The 17,465-nt window shown below is 38.4% G+C and overlaps 1 protein-coding gene across 18 annotated transcripts in view; it reads left to right on the forward strand.

Annotated features, from left to right (window-relative positions):
* Positions 1 to 17,465, forward strand: part of DOCK10 (dedicator of cytokinesis 10) — a 263,089-nt gene that overhangs the window by 95,290 nt on the left and 150,334 nt on the right. Inside the window, exon 1 of one of the 18 annotated variants that reach the window (XM_070489645.1) lies at positions 851 to 993. The exons of the other annotated variants lie outside the window; for them this stretch is intronic. The gene's annotated coding sequence lies outside the window, so the exon portion shown is untranslated. Of the gene's footprint in view, positions 1 to 850; positions 994 to 17,465 lie in introns of those variants that run through there. 18 annotated transcript variants of the gene reach the window in all.

The following is a 17,465-nucleotide window of genomic DNA, read 5'->3' on the forward strand; positions in this document are numbered from 1 at the left end:
GTTGAAGGTTTTCTTTTTAACTACCTTTCTATTTTTATTTTTATTTTCTTACCCAAATCTTTCAGTGTGATCTCTGGTGCATAAGAAGTCAATAACAAGACAGGTTCCTTCCTAAATTGCACGTCCTAATTTGGAAAGATTAAATGCACGATTAAGTTGAACTATTTTATCCATCATCTATACAGTGAGAACAAAATGAGAAATTTATTTAAATAAATGTGAGTTGTTATTTTTTAAGTTGTTACTGGCCTGTGGATCATTAATCTGCAGGATTTCAAAGTATTTGGAAAACTTTGAGTATGCCCCCAAATTATTGCTCTCCTCCTTAGTAACAGCCTGTTAGCATTTTAATAGAAAATTGAAAACCATAGAAAACTATAAACAGAGGATCTAATCTGAACATCTTTAACATATCTCCTACATACATCATTTTATAAAATGTATTGTGCGCGTGTCTTTCAAGTCCATTTTTTATCCTTTATTCCTCACATTCCTCTAATGTGAACAGCCTCTCTCGCTGGCCATCTGTGATTTCTTCCTTACTGTTACTTTTTGTTTTATACAAACATTCAGTTATCTATTTAGGCTGTTTGATAATGAGCCAGTTGGCTGAAACGAAGCACAAGAAGGAGTCCCAGGATGATCGTTGCAGGAAACAATGAAAGGAGACTGAATCAGGGTTGAAATACAGTGGAGAGTAGGGATGAAAACTGTGAATGGTCAGTTTGGAGAAAGCAAAGAAGCAGGAGTAACTGGAGGGATCTGAATTCAACTCGGACCACAGAAAAGGAGAAGTGTAAACTGAAACTTGATCCGATCTAAGAACCTAGGCCAGATCAGAGGGCTCTTGGTGTGACTGCAGCAATAGGGAGGAGCCAGCTCTGGTGGCAGATGGCTGCAGAGAAGACCCTTTCAAAATGGACTCGGGAGAGGTACCTGCAGCTTAATCAAGAATGAGCTGACTTTCCTCAAGGCTGGCTGGTAGGAGAAGAGGTAAGCCAGGAGGGAGGCAAGCTGTGGGCGAACTGCCAAACGGGGCAGCGTTTACTCCCTGACTTGCCTTTTATAGCTGTCTGAGCAGGAGGTGGACCATTTGTCAGAGAGGGGGAGTGCCATAATGGACAGGAAGTCACACCATGATCCCAACAGCTCTTTGTATTTAGCAGATGGTGGCCATGGTACCAAGCTTTCTGAATTTAGAGATTGCCTCAATTGGTGGCAATTTCCATTGTTGTTTTTGACACAAACGTTATCTAGCATTCTCTACGTGGTTCCTTAATATTACTTTTCATTTCCTTTTCTTCATCCTCTTTACCTTCTTAAAATATTTTCTTATCCTCTGTCCCTGCTACTTCCTTCCCTGAGGTACCAATTACCTCAGATGCCTCTAGCCTTCCAATGTCCTTCACTGCAGAAACTTGCAAAGGCACAGGAATAGTACTTGAAATTCCAGCTTTAGTTCAGAATCTTCCCGACAGGGAAAAAAGCTTTTCTGTTTTCTATTCCTGTGAGGCCATGTTCTTTGCCAGTGGACTGGAGTGGCAGTGGACCATAGGCTTCATACTGAGCTGGGTTGAACTATCAGTTCTTCTGCAAACTTGCTGTGCAAGTCCTCAGAATCCAAGTTCCTGTATCTTAAAGCAATGATGATCTCTTCTAGACTTGATATGAATATTCAATGAGAGAAAGTGTTAAATAGTTATCATGGTCCTTGCCATTTGATCATGATAATAGTAGTAGAAAAATAATAACTATTATTAGCATATATGGGGTAAATTATAAAAAATAGTAGTTTCTACTGTTACTATTAGTATTAAATCATTTGGTGTGACTATGTTATTTCTACAGGCAAATATAGATAAGTTAGTTTTAATATTACAAATATGGAAAATGTACCTGAAAATGAAAATGGCAGGAAGGTGACATGGGGCTAGCAATGGCTTAGAGAGTGATCTGAGAATGTCTGATCTATCGTATACTCTAGGGATCTGCCAGTGCTTCCAATACAACCCAGAAATTATGTATGGAGAGAAAATTATAGTATGTGGAATGTCAGCACTGAAAACAAATGTGGACAGAAACTTAATTTTTGGCCCTAGCTGTTCTGGTGTCATAGCGGGGATGAGTTAGGCTTAATGGAAAATTAGAGACGAGCGCTGCCTGGCGTTTATCACCTTGGAAAACCAAGAAGGTACTTAAGGGGCTGGCCCTGTGGCTGAGTGGTTAAGTTCACATGCTCTACTTCGGCGGCCCAGGGTTTCACCAGTCCAGATCCTGGGCATGGACATGGCACCACTCATCAGGCCATGCTGAAGTGGCGTCCCTTATGCCACAACTAGAAGGACCCACAACTAAAATATGCAACTATGTACTGGAGGGATTTGGGGACAAAAAGCAGAAAAAAAAAAAAAGGAGATTGGCAACAGTTGTTAGCTCAGGTGCCAATCTGAAAAAAAGAAGGTACTTAAGTCGCTCATGCCCAGGATGATGATGCCTGATGTATTTTTCATTGAATGAGATGATGTTGGAATTCATTAGTAATACATGAGTTTGCTAAATCTAACTTCCTGCACTTCCAGGAGTCATTAGCTACATGAGAGGTCTCCTTTAAGACCATTCAAGTCCAAATAAAGATAAGTTGAGGAAGTAATAGTCCCTTGTTATAGGTGCTGCTCCTGGTATTGTATCATATTAGATTTGTTTAGTTGCAAGCAGAGGAAAGCTACTGCAGTAAACAAGTACTGTCCAGAGAAGTGAACAGAAAGAAGAATGGAGAGACAGGCTGGGAAAAGAGCAGGAATGGACTTTGAAGCAGGCTGGGGCAGTGGGAAACAGCAGTGGTCTTGGTGTTTGGAACTAATGCACAGTCCTGTGGGATTTTGGCACCTTTCCTCTCAAGAGTCAGAGTTCTGGAGGGAAGTATTGAATGGGCCTCGCTGGGGTCACGTGCCCTGACCACAGGAAAGCAGGACCCTTTTAATGATCAGACCCATCAAGACTTCTCCTTATATGCAGGGGGAGAGAGCTAAGTCCTCAGAAGGAAATTAAAATGCTAGTATTGGACTGGCCCGGTTGACATAATGGTTGAGTTCACACTCTCTGCTGCAGGGGCCCAGGGTTCACAGGTTCAGATCCCAGATGCAGACCTACACACCACTCATTAAGCCATGCTGTGGTGGCATCCCACATACAAATAGAGGAAGATTACCACAGATGTTATCTCAGGGGCAGTCTTCCTCAAGCAAAAGAGGAAGATTGGCAATGGATGTTGGCTCGGGGCTAATCTTTCTCACCAAAAAAAAACAGCCACAACAATGAAAACAAACAACCTAGTTTAACCTGGGGGAAAATTAAATTACTTTAAAAAATAAAAAATAAAATGCTAGTACTAAAAGAAAGCAGGATCAGTGTTGGGTAGGCCAACATACAACAAATGTCCAGTATGCATATTCAATTTCAAGTAGCCAAAGGTAAGAAAGGAAATAAAAAACTGAGCTGACCATCATTAAGGGAAGATTTATTGAAAATACAGGATGCATGTTGTTGACAGAACTATTTACTTTCATTTACGTGTGACATGTATGTGTTTGTATATAAACACACAAACACACACACCCTCATGCTTGACCTGTTAGTAGAAGTTCATTTGTGTGACTGTTAAAGTCCTGAAATAGGATCAGAGTTTAAGTCGGTGGTAGCTTTCGTTACAGACTTCATATAAATTAATCTAAAATTGCCAGCAGTTTGCTCTAAGGCATTAATTTCCCTGGTGTCAGGCAGACTTGTAATTGGGTTGTGATGTATTTTTAATGATATTTATTATCTTTCAAGTGTTTCTAGAAAACAAAATGAGACGTAATTCAATTTGATTTACATCTTCTTGGATATTTTCTACTTCTTTACAAGTACCAGTATTAGACGAAGCAGCAGCCACTTTTATATTTTTTATTTTCATGTGCTGTACAAAAAAAGTGAATTTTGACATGCTCCTCAGAGAAATATGTGGTTAAATTTCCTTAAAAAAGAAAATAAGACTGAAGGTTTAAATTCAATTTGAAAGTATACCTTACATCATAGATCCTATAAAGCTCATTTGTGTCCTTGGTTTTCCTAATGAAATTTAGGGTTAATAAAATAGAATATTCTGGTTTTTCTAACTATAATGTTTGTGTTGAGTATGATGACTAATCATCCTTTATATTTGCAAAAGGCTTTATGATTTACCAAGTTTAACCTGCTTAATTTCACTGAAATGGACTGAGACATTTGAAGAGTTACTACTGGTTAATTTCTTCCGAGCTCTGTGCCCATTTTTGTTACCAAGGGAACCATTTCCAAATTCAGCTTAATCTGAGCTTGCCCAGCTGTACAGTTCTGAACTTGGACTTAGCTAGTGTTTTTCCATTCTCATGAAACTGTGTGGTTCAAGACAGAGAGAAGGTTAAAGGGTCAGCCTGAGATGGCTTATTCCCTCTTAATCATTTCCTTTTTGGTAAGAAAAGCTAGTCTTGCTTTTTGAAGCTCAAACATTTGAGAGATTGTCCAGTGGAACTCCCTTTGATGAGAGACTGGATTAAATCTGTCACACGACCACAGGCTGACAGCTGTGGCCGGGGATCCAGCTGTACAGTCTCTGCAATTTTCTCATTTGTTTTCAACACAAATAGTGTGGAAGTTGATTCCATTCCAACGGCACTAAGGCCAAAGGGTCCTGGATTAAGTTAAGGTCTAAAGAACCCATGTGTCATTTAGAGTTTTTATTTCCTCTAAAAAATTTAATCAGTTATCTTGATGACACCAAAATTCATGAACAGCTCAGTTGTTTCTAATTTGTTTTGGAGATCTCAAGATCAGAATTCTTTTTAGGGTCTCTCTAAAGACCCTGTGGATCCTCAGTGTTAGCTATTTGCTTGTCTGTATGCCAAGATGTGAAGAGAATGTTTAAATGATTGGCATGTCATGCCCTACTGGGGCCTACTATATTGGTCCTAAAGTAAATATCTATTTTTATTGGTTTTTCTGGGTCATTAACCAGGATGAATGGTTTTGTAAGCTGAAGAAGGTATTCAGAAATAGCATTGATTCTGTTATGAATATTCAAATTAGAATAAAGATTCATTTCTGGAAAAGACAGGGGTGATTCAGGAAGATTGGGGAAATCTCAACTAGCGTCACAGGAAGCACTACATGTCAGAAAAATATAAAACTTCTCAAAAATAGGGGGAAAAAACACTTCACGTAATAATGTTCTTGAAAAGATCCGATTTTCTGAAAAGGAGAAGTAAGAGTGACTAGTTCAGATTGACAAACTAGAGTGACCCTAAGGGTGAGTAACCAAGGCGGTCTCCCTGATTACACTTACAATTTAGTGTAATCAACCCATTTTTCTAGCTAGTCCTTATCGATCCTGTTAGCTCCCCATTGCTGACAAGCTTAACCTGCATGTGTGTGGGTTAGAGCTACGGAAAGAAATTCTAAGTATCTACAACTTTGATTGTCCCCTAATATTTATATTTGCAAAGCTAATGAGTTTAATACTAAACTAATCCTAAATTTAATCCATTTCTTTTGATCTGGAAGTATAAATATGTGAAAATATTTTCTAGGCTGTTTCCTCAAGGAAAATAAAAGAATTTCAAAGTCACTTTCCTTTGCTCATTTACATAATTAGGTAGCTTGCCTTCCTTCTTCCTTTGGGGGATAAAGGAGCCTGACTTGATTTAGGAGTTACACAGAGGAGAAGGTGCCCTTTGTTAAAACTTCAGTCCTTTTTCTTATGTTATTACCTCTTTTGCCTCCAGTAGAATCATTAGTTATCAAAGTTTCTTTGTGGTTGTTTTCAAGGAAATTTAGATAATAAATACAAAAGCATGTAGCACAGGTCCTGAGACATAAAGGAGTCAGTGTCATCGGTATTGGTTGGTTGGTTTGACTTGCTTTTGAGATATGTTTTCGGGTAAAATATGTGGGGTAATTTTCATCACTTTCAAATACAGACAAATCTATATTTGTGTGGCATTTGGTGGTTCACATAACATCCTCACATACTTCATCTCCTTGATCTTTGCAACAACAACGCCCTAAGCAGGAAGTTGCCCTTTGACTCGTTTAAATCAACTTCATTAAGTTCAACTGAAATGACTCGTCCAAGTTCCGTATCTGGTAGGTAAAGACCCTCAGCTTTCAGCTAGAGATTCTGCCTTCTAACCCTTTGTGACCAATGTGCAGAGGTGCTTAAGTAACTCCCCACAGACCTCAAAATGTTGTAGTTAAGGCCTTGCTAATTGTTCTTCCCTTTTTGGCTGACATTAGCTTCTAGAATCACATACATAATCTGTAATTATTTTCCCTGGTCTCCTTTCCCCAGTGTTTTGTGTGTCTTTTTCTAATTACTTGAAGCTGTTATGGTTGAACTTCTTGTGAAGTCCCCACTGTGAGTATCTACGTTCCCTCTCTGGTGGATTTTCAAAGGGTAAACAATTTTAAAATCAAACAACTCCCCAGTGTTTCTATGGAGGCATGAGAGTTTTGAAAGACTAAGTTCATTTTTTTCACAATGATGAAAGCCATGATGTTTCGTTATAGAAAATTTGGAAAAGGCAAAACAGAAAAATCCTAAATATCATAGTCCTATCCCAATATAGTTATTGATAATGTTTGGATATATATCTCTAATCTTTTTTCTTTAAATTTTTAAAGTTTTGTTCAGGTATTCGAGTGTGCAATATTTATTCCCACTTTTATTTAGCAATAATATGTCAGCAATTTTGCTAGTCATTACAAACAAAAACATCAGGGTTTTTCTTTGTTTTTTTTTTTAAATTTCATGTGTACATCATTATATTTCGATTTCTGTGTAGACTACATCATGTCCACCACCCAAAGACTAATTACCATCCGTCACCATCCACGTGTGCCCTGTCACCCCTTTTGCCCCCTCCTCTCTCTCCGCTTGTCTTCTGGTAACCACCAATCTAACCTCTGTATCTTTGTGTTTGTTGTTGTTGTTTTTATCTTCTACTTATGAGTGAGTTCCTACGGTATTCAACTTTCTTTGTCTGACTTATTTCACTTATCATAATACCCTCAAAGTCCATTCCTGTTGTCACAAATGGCAAGATTTCATCTTTTTTTTATAGCTGAGCGGTATTCCATTGTGCATATATACCACATCTTCTTTATCTGTCCATTCCTTGATGGGCACTTATGCTGTTCCCAAGTCTTGGCTATTGTGAATAATGCTGCAGTGAACATAGGGGTGCTTGTGTCTTTATGCATTAATGTTTTTGTGTTCTTTGGATAAATACCCAGCAGTGGAATAGCTGGATCATATGGTAGTTCTATTGTTAATTTTTTGAGGAATCTCCATACAGTTTTCCGTGGTGGCTGCACCGGTTTGCATTCCCACCAGCAGTATATGAGGGTTCCCTCTTCTCCGCATCCTCTCCAACATTTGTTATTTCTTGTCTTTTTAATAATAGCCATTCTTACAGATGTGAGATGATATCTCATTGTAGTTTAGATTTGCATTTCGCTGATAATTAGCTATGTTGAACATCTTTTCATGTGCCTGTTAGCCATCTGTATTTCTTCTTTGGAAAAATGTCTCTTCAGAACGTTTCCCATTTTTTAATTGGGTCATTTGTTTCTTTCTTATTGAGATGTATGAGTTATTTATATATTTTGGATATTAACCTCTTATCAGATATATGATTTGCAAATATCTTCTCCCACTTGTTAGGTTGTCTTTTCATTTTATTGATGATTTCCTTTGTTGTGCAGAAGCTTTTTATTTGGTGTAGTCCCATTTGTTTATTTTTTCTTTTGTTTCCCTTGTCTGGTAAGACATCTTATTCAAAAAGATGCTGCTAAGATCACTGTTGAAGAGTGTACTGCCTGTGTTTTCTTCTGGAAGTTTTATGGTTTCAGGCCTTACATTCAAGTCTTTAATCCATTTTGAGTTAATTTTTGTGTATGGTGTAAGATAATGGTCTACTTTCATTCTGTTACTTCTGGCTGTCCAGTCTTCCCAACTCCATTTAGTGAAGAGACTCTCCTTTCTCCATCGTATGTTCTTGGCTCCCCTGGCAAAAATTAGCTGTCCATAGATGTGTGGGTTTATTTCTGGGCTCTTGATTCTGTTCCATTATCTGGGTTTCTGTTTTTGTGCCAGTACCGTGCTGTTTTGATAACTATGACTTTGTAGTATATTTTGAAATCAGGGAGTGTGATCCCTCCAGCTCTGTTCTTTTTTCTCAGGATTCCTTTGATTATTCAGAGTCTTTTGTTGTTACATATAAATTTCAAGATTCTTTGTTCTATTCCTGTGAGAAATGTCACTTGGGACTCTGATAGGAGTTGCATCAAATCTGTAGATTGCTTTAAGAAGTATGGACATTTTAACTATGTTAAGTCTTCTAATCCAAGAGCATGGAGTATCTTTCCATTTCTTTGTGTCCTTTTCAATTTCTTTCAACAATGTTTTATAGTTTTAGTGTACAGGTCTTTCACCTCTTTGCTTAAATTTATTCCTAGTTATTTTATTCTTTTTGTTGCAATTGTAAATGGGGTTGTATTCTTAATATCTCTTTCTGCTACTTTGTTGTTAGTGTATAGAAATGCAACTGATTTTCATATGTTGATTTTGTATCCTGAACTTTTAATGTATTCATTTATTATTTCTAATAGTTTTTTGGTGGATTTTTTTGGGGTTTTCTATATATAAAATCATGTCATCTGCAAATAGTGACAAGTTTTACTTCTTTCTTTCCAATTTTGATCCCTTTTATTTCTTTTTCTTGCCTGATTGATCTGGCTAGGACTCCAAGACTATGTTAAATAAGAGTGGCAAAAATGGGCATCTTTGTCTGGTTCTTGTTCTTAAAGGGATAGTTTTCAGTTTTTCACCATTGAATATGATATTTGCTGTGGGTTTGTCATATATGGGCTTTGTTATTTGAGATACTTTCCTTCTATACCCATTTATTCAGGGTTTTTGTCATAAATGGATGCTGCATTTTGTCAAATGCTTTCTTTGTATCTATTGAGATGATCATCTGGTCTTTTTCTTTGTTTTATTAATGTGGTATATCACATTGATTGATTTGTGGATTTTGAACCACCCCTGCATCCCTGGAATGAACCCCATTTGATCATGGTATATGATCCTTTTAATGTATTGTTGTATTCGATTTGCTAGTATTTTGTTCAAGATTTTTGCCTTGATGTTCATCAGTGATGTTGGCTTGTAATTGTCTTTTTTTATGTTGTCCTTGTCTGGTTTTGGTATCAGGGTAATGTTGGCCTCATCGAATGAGTTAGGAAGCTTTCCCTCCTCTTCAGTTTTTGGAAGAGTTTGAGAAGGATAGGTATTACGTCTTCTTTGAATGTTTGGTAGAATTCACCAAGGAAGCCATCTCATCTTGGACTTTTGTTTTTTGGGAGGTTTTTGATTACTATTTTGATCTCCTTACTGGTGATTGATCTATTCAAATTATCTATTTCTTCCTGTTTCGGTTTTGAAGGTATATGATTCTAAGAATTTATCCATTTCTTCTGGTTTATCTAATTTGTTGGTGTATAGCTTTTCATAGTATTCTCTTATAATCTTCTGTGTTTCTGAGGTGTCCATAGTAATTTCTCCTCTTTTGTTTCTGATTTTATTTATTTGAGCCTTCTCTTTTCTTTACTTGGTGACTCTAGCTAAATGTCAATTTTGTTTATCTTTTCAAAGACCCAACTCTTACTTTCATTGTTTTTTTTCTTTTGTCTCTATTTCATTTATTTTTGCTCTGATTTTTATTATTTCCTTCCTTCTACTGATTTTGAGCTTTGTTCGTCCTTCTTTTTCTAATTCTTTTAGGTGCACTCTTAGATTGTTTATTTGAGATTTCTCTTATTTGTTGAGGTAGGCCTGTATTACTATAAACTTTTCTCTTAGTACCACTTTTGCTGTATCCCATAAATTGTGGCATGTAGTATTTTCATTTTCCTTTGTCTCCAGGTATTTTTTTTATTTCTTTTTTGATTTCTTCGTTGACAAATAGTTGGTTAGTAGCATTTTGTTTAATCTCCACATATTTGTGGCTTTCTAGTTTTCTTCTTGTAGTTGATTTCTAGTTTCATAGAATTGTGGGCAGAAAAGATGCTTGGTATTATTTCAGTTTTCTTAAATTTATGGAGACTTGTTTTGTTGCCTGATATGTGATTTATCCTGGAGAATGTTCCATGTGCATTAGAAAAGAATGTGTATTCTGCAGTTTTTGGATGAAATGTTCTCTATATATCTGCTAAGTCCATCTGGTCTAATGTGTCATTTAAGGCCAATGTTTTCTTGTTGATCTTCTGTTTAGATGATCTATCTGTTGATGTAAGTGGAGTGTTAAAGTCCCCTACTATTATTGTGTTACTGTCTATTTCTCCTGTTATGTCTGTTAATAATTGCTTTATATATTTATGTGTTCCTATGTTGGGTGCATAGATATTTACAAGTGTTATATCCTCTTATTGGATTGTTCCCTTTATCATTATGTAGTGCCCTTCTTTGTCTCTTGTTTCAGTTTTTGTTTTAAAGTCTTTATTTTCTGATATAAGTATTGCTACCCCTGCTTTCTTTTTATTGCCATTTGAATGGCCTTTGAATATATCATGACTTTGAATATATCATGCCACTCCTTTCTGGCCTGTAATGTTTCTTCTGAGAAGTCAGCTGATAGCCTCATGGGGTTTCCTTTGTATGTAACTTGTTGCCTTTCTCTTGCAGCTTTTAGGATTCCCTCTTTGCCCTTAATTTTTTTTTTTGCAGGCTTTTTTGGTCAGGAGGACTGGCCCTGAGCTAACATCTCTTGGCAATCTTCCTCTTCCTCTCACCCCAAAGCCTCAGTACATAGCTGTATGTCCTAGTTGTAAGTCCCTCTAGCTCTTCTATGTGGGATGCCGCCACAGCACGACTTGACAAGAGGGGCATAGGTCTGCACCTGGGATTCAAACAGTGAACCCCAGGCTGCCAAAGCGAAGCATGTAAACTTAACCATTATTCCACTGGGCTGGCCCCTGTCTTTAATTCTTGACATTTAAATTATAAGGTGTCTTTGGTGTGGGCCTCTTTGGGTTCATCTTCGTTGGTGCTCTATGTGCTTCCTGCACCTGTTTCCTTCCTTAGGTTAGGAAAGTTTTCAGTTATTATTTCTTCAAATAAATTCTCTGCCTCTTTGTCTCTCTCTTCTCCTTCTGGGACACCTATAATAAAGATGTTAGTATACTTGATGTTGTCCCAGAGGTCCCTTAGACTGTATTTGTTCTTAATTCTTTTTTCTGTTCAGCTTGGATGATTTCCTCTACTCTTCTGTCAAGCTCACTGATCCATTCTTTTGTGTCATCTACTTTGTTGTTGATTCCCTCTAGTGAATGTTTCATTTCTGTTATTGTATTCTTCACTTCTGATTGGTTCACTTTTATATTTTTCAATTCTTTGTTGAAGTTCTCAGTGTATTCATCTACTCTGCCAAGATCAGTGAGCATCCTTATGGGTATTGGTTTGTACTCTTTAACAAGTGGATTGTTTACCTCCGTTTTGTTTCATTCTTTTTCTGAGGATTTATCCTGTTCCCTTTTTTGGAACATTTTCCTTTGTCTCCTCCTTTTGCCTATTTCTCTTTGCTTATATCTATGTATTTGGTAGATAAGCTACATCTCATGATCTTGGAGATGTGGCATCAAGTAAGAGATGCCTTTTGAGGCCCAGCAGTGTGCTTCCCGCTTGTCACCAGCTCCAAATGTTCCAGGAGTGACCCCTGTGTGGGCTACATGTGCCCTTCTGTTGTGGCAAGGTTTCTCTTGCTGCAGGTGCACTGGTAGCCTAGGTTGGCCCCATGGCTGGCTAGTTGTAAGGCTCAGCTTTGTGCAGCTGCTATGGTAACTTTAGTCACATTATTGGATGAGAGGGGAGGGCCCAGGATAGCTGGCTGCAAGGTCAAATAGCACATACCTGCTGCTGTTTTGCTGTTAAGTGAGTCAGGCCCCTAGTGTAGGTGGTTGCTAGGCTCAGGGGCTCGAAGTTGCTGTAGTCCTCTGGCCTGTGAGGCTATTGTCAGCTCTCTCAGTAGCACAGCTGGGTAGGGCAAGCCCCCAGCCTGGCAGCACACAATCATTTCAGGCATTAAAGGTGGGGCAGTTCCCCTATGTGGCTGTTTGAGAAGGCCAGCAACACAAGTCTGCTGCAGGTGACAAACCTCACCACTCACAGGCTCACACACTCCGTCAGTGCAGTCCTGTCCCATGGGCATGCTCTGCCCCACTGAGGAGGACCCACTCACTCCTCACACACTCCAGTACAGGCCCACCCCTCACACACACCCTGCCTCGTGGAGGCAGACCCACTTACCCTGCTGCAGGGGCCCCACATGCCCTGCCTACGTGGGCCCACAAGTTCTGCTCAGGCCTGTTGGTGGGCAGGGCCAGTCCCTAGGGTGGGCTCCCTGCCCTGGCTGAGCTGGATTAAATCGGTGCTCTAGTGGGCAGGGCAAACCCCTGCACTAACAAACCAAGGAAAGAAATCTAATGGTGTCTGTCAGTGTTTGTGTCAGCACGCCTGTACTAGGTCACAATAATGGCTGCCACCAGCATCTCAGTCCCTGAAGAGGTGGTTCCAGCCAGCTCCTGCCTCTCCAAGACATGCTCCGAACTTTTCAAGTAAGTCTCTTTCACCAAAGGACTATGCAACTTTCTTTTTGGTGGTTTTGTATTGGTTTCTGGAATGGGTGGATTTTTGCATGGGCCCTTTAAGAGCAGGCTTTTCTTTCTCTTATGTTCGATAGCTTCTGTGGGGATCTTCCCCGTTGGCTTTAATAGCCAGCAAAGCCAGGTATTCTGGCACTCATCTTGGTGGTGTTGAATTCAAAAGCTGCTTATTGTGGCAAAGCTCTCCTTCTCAGATACCCCACTCCTCCAGGAGAAGCTTCCTACCTTAAGGTTCTCTGAGTCATCAAGTGCCATGGCTTGAATGTGGGTTTTTCCTCAACAGAAAGGTATTTCTGCCTCTTCTTCCTCAGTCAGTGTTGTTCCTTGTTGTGGAGGTTTTTTCTATCCAGTTTCCAGTTCTCTCTCAGAGGTAATTGTTCCACATGTAGTTGTAAATTTGTTGTGTCTGTGGGAGGAGATGAGTTCAGAGTCCTCCTATGCCACCATCTTCCCAGCAATCCTCTGAAAAACTCAATTTTAATGGGCATGTATTATTTCTTAGAATGGATGTACATAATTTCCTAATAATTCTTTATCCTTGATGATTTCTTGTTTCATAATTTTTAGCTGGCCTTGTCCTTTAGGCATTACCACCTGTTAGAGACCTAGGTATTCTGGCTTCAAACACTAATGTCATAATATGTGTGAATCTAGAATCATTGTCAAGAAGAACTTGACGTTCTTTCTTCCTGAGGTAGTGCCTTTTGTCTTTGCCTTTGTAGCCGGGTTTACCATCTTGATCATGGACCTCAGCCTCCTCATGTTTTCCCCAAAAAGCCAATCATATGCAAATTTTGTGTGTTAACTACCTTTACTGAAGAATTAAAGAGTTACAAGGAGGAATCATGGCATGTTCTGCACAATTATACATTGATTATTCCAACGCTTATCCTATTTTCGTTGTCCTTCCCAAAACCCATTATAGCACCAAGACTTTTTCCACTTTACACACTTCTTTGAAAGACATAAATCACTTTTTTTGAGCAGCAGCTCTGATGTCTTCACTTTTGGGGTATAGACTCCACCAGCCTACCTGCCTGTCTATCCCTCTTAGACTAAGGTGAATATGTTTTCTCCATCTTGTTACAAAAATAATGTTGCAAAAACATATTTGTATAAATCTGGGATTATATGTGTGGTTATTTCTTTAAAATAAAGTCCTGGAAAAGGAATTCCTGGAAGAAAGGATATAAACTTATTTACTTAATAAATATTCATCGAGTGCCTACTATTTACTCTTTGTACACATTAAATTTATAAGTGCTTTAAATCCATGACTAGTCAAAATTTAAAACTCACAGCCTTTATTTACTTAACACTTATGTAATGAGTACTGTGAGTGTGGTGCTAAGAGAATAACAAATATTTCCTCATTTAATTTATGATATAGCTTCTATTAAGATGTCCATTTTACAGATTGGGAGACTAAGGCACAGAGATTCTAATTAACATGCCCAAAGTTCCACAGCCCATAAGTGGCAATGCCATCACTAGAACCCCAGGAATTCTGGTTCTAGAATGCACATTACACTCTCTGTTGCATCTTATCATAGAAAACCTATAATCACACTCTTTTTAACTTGGCACTTCCCTAAAACAAGGCTGGGTAGTCTAGGTTATTTCTTGGTTAGATTGTACTTCCATATTCTGGAGAGAGGTCCAGGGTAATGGTTTAGTCATTTAATTTTTCAGTGTTACATGCTTCAAATGCTTATATCTATAGTGTAATTTCTTCACCCTTTGATTTTGAATAATAATGATGAAAATAATTTAGATCCTCGTAATGGAACACTCTGTTCTTGAAATTAGAATCTTTAGCTAAGGCATGGACAATCTTCTTACTTCAAATCCAATTAGATGGCTCTTGGCAGCCCTGGCTATTACCAAGATGGCAGGTTCACCAACTCCAAGACGTAGATGTTGTGTTGGCATTCCATGAGAAGTTGTGGAATAAGTAGAGGAGAAGAAAGCATTTGTTTTTGTGACAGGAGCCCATTCTTCTGCTGTGAAGTTGAATTGGAGGAGAGCTGTGGATTTGGGGAAGTAGATCAAACAAATGTCTTAATACTAAATAGGAAGAATAAGGCCTATTGCCACTGTGGTGCAACACCAACTCTGCTGCATAATAACAGGTACTGGTGGGTGCCTTTTCCCATGCCGGTAGTGATTTTAGAATAGCTAATGAAATTCATTACTCATTTGAGAGAAAGAGAGTAAGAGTAAAAAGCACTACAAAAATCCAATCCAGTTCAGGGTAATCTTGGCACATGCCTTATCCCAGTTGGAGCATTTCCAAAAAGAAAGAGGCACATTAAATTCAGAAGGGACAACCCAACCATTGTAAAGCTGTAAATCAATGCTGCTCAGTTCTCAGTTTCACTCAACGTCTCTGCAAGGAGCAGTAGTGGGAAATTAACTGATCCCACCATACTTGCAGACATCTGTCTCTTTGACCAAAACACTGAGCATCCAGCTCTCTCATTCCAGAGAGAACTACTTATTGTATAGCCTGGATTCTCACCATCACTGATGCATAAAGCATCCTTGGCAAGCATTGCCAAATTCTAGGCTCTAGGGGCTGTGGAATACATCACTGTTATTTTCGTTTGTAAACTTCAAATCCACAAAATATTGAACCGTCAAATATCTTGAATGTTACACATTGATTAACAAATTCCCTTGAAAGATGGAACTTTACTGATACATCCCCCAGAGATCAAAACTTAATAAATTATATGAAGCAAATTTGTTAGACTTTGCAGCCCCATGTCGAAATAACTTGAGTGCAACCTTTTGAACAGAAAGGCTTAATAAATGTCATTCATTGGTTGGTTGGTTGGTATAGCCTGAAATGAATAAATAAAAATATACCTTCCAACAGATGCTTACAGGCTATGCCTTTTATCAGGAAAATCAAAGAGAGTTTAGGATTTAGTTTTTCTATGGTTTTATTAATAGCCTGTGACTTGTGAGCTCTGACTTTCCGATTATACTCATTTAGGTGGGATAAATTTTAGGTGGAAGGTGGGCCCTGTTAAAACATCTTTGAAGATCTTCTAGGTCTTCAGCTTATTTATTAATGCTCAAGTTGTCACTAATGGGAGAGAAAATTTAAAAGATAGTGAGACCAAGATTGTAGAAGAACTCTTAAAACATTCTTCTGTCATCTGCCTTTAAACCTATAAATTGCAACGCACACTAAGCCACACCCTCACACTCCTGTTCAGGCTGGTGTGAGGAAGGGGGAAAAGAGGGGAATGTGTGAATAGCTACGTCGTGGGCTGTTGGTACCTGAGAACTGAAGGGCGTCATAAACTTAAGCTGAAGAAACAGTGCAGGAAAGGGATGTAACCAACCAAATCTATGGCAGAGAGAAGAGCTTCGTGACGGCTTTACCATACATTCCGGCGTTTTTGCTACGTTTTATACACAAACATAATTTTAGGGAAAAAAAGAAGTTCTAGAAAAAGCCAAGTGTTTCAGGCTTGAAGGCCTATGGGGCAGTTGGTAATATAAATGTGTGATTTTGCAGGGTATGAGGTAATAGATCAGGACTACGAGGTGTGTAGACAAACTGGAGTGAAATACAGGAGGCCCCACCCTTATTGGTGGTTTTACTTTCTGTGGTTTCAGTTACTTGTGCTCAACAGTAGTAGGAAAATATTAAATAGAAAATTCTAGAACTAAACAATTCATAAGTTTTAAATTGCACACCGTTCTGAGTAGCATGATGAAATCTCTCGCCGTCCTGCTCCATCCCATCCAGATGTGAATCAGCCCTCTGTCTACTGGATTCATGCTCTGTCTGCTAGTCACTTAGTAGCTCTCTTGGTTATCAGATATTGCAGTGCTTGTGCTCAAGTAACCCTTATTTTACTTAGTAATGGCCCTAAAAGTGATGCTGGTGATTCGGATATGCCAAGAGAAGCTACAAAGTGCTTCTTATAAGTGAAAAGGTGAAAGTTCTCAACTTAATAAAGAAAGAAAAAATTATATGCTGAGATTGCTAAGATCTACACTAGGAATGAATCTTCTGCCCGTGCAATTGTGAAGAAGGAAAAAGAAGTTGGTGCTAGTTTTGCTCTCACACCTCAACTATATATGTATAGGAAAAAAACCAGTCTATATAGGGTTCAGAACTATCCAAAGTTTCAGGCATCCCCGGGGGTCTTGGAACATATCTCCTCAGATGAGGGGCAACAACTGTACCATTACTTAAAGGCATTAGAAGCCAACCAAAAATAAAATAAAGTAAATATTTGAGCCAAATCAAACATCTGGACTCTGCGTTTGCCACTTGAGCAATCAATTTGTGATCCTTGAGATTAACCTTTGCCTGGGAAAATATGGAACTGGAACTTAAAATAAATCTAAATAGAATAATCATATCAAAAGACAGGGATTCCAGAAGGACTTCTTTTTAAATTACCCACGTCACACCTAGTGACTCTATATCTCCTACTTCAAAACGCTGAAGGTTTCACAGCTCTTTCCCTAAATAGATTATGTTGGGCAACTAAATTTCTCCAAATATTGCATGAAGTCCTGTATTTTTATTTGCTAAATCTAACAATCTTACTTGAAGTCCCTTCCAGAAAGAATATTCACCTTACATGGTTTGCCTAAACATTTGTAAAATGGATTTGTTCTCGTTTTGCTTGTTTTAGTACAAAAAGTACGTTCTAATACAAAGTACATTTTGTTTGTTTTAATACAAAAAGTACTTG

This window comes from Equus asinus, chromosome 19 (assembly GCF_041296235.1).
Source record: "Equus asinus isolate D_3611 breed Donkey chromosome 19, EquAss-T2T_v2, whole genome shotgun sequence".
In the NCBI taxonomy this organism is placed as follows: Eukaryota; Metazoa; Chordata; class Mammalia; order Perissodactyla; family Equidae; genus Equus; species Equus asinus.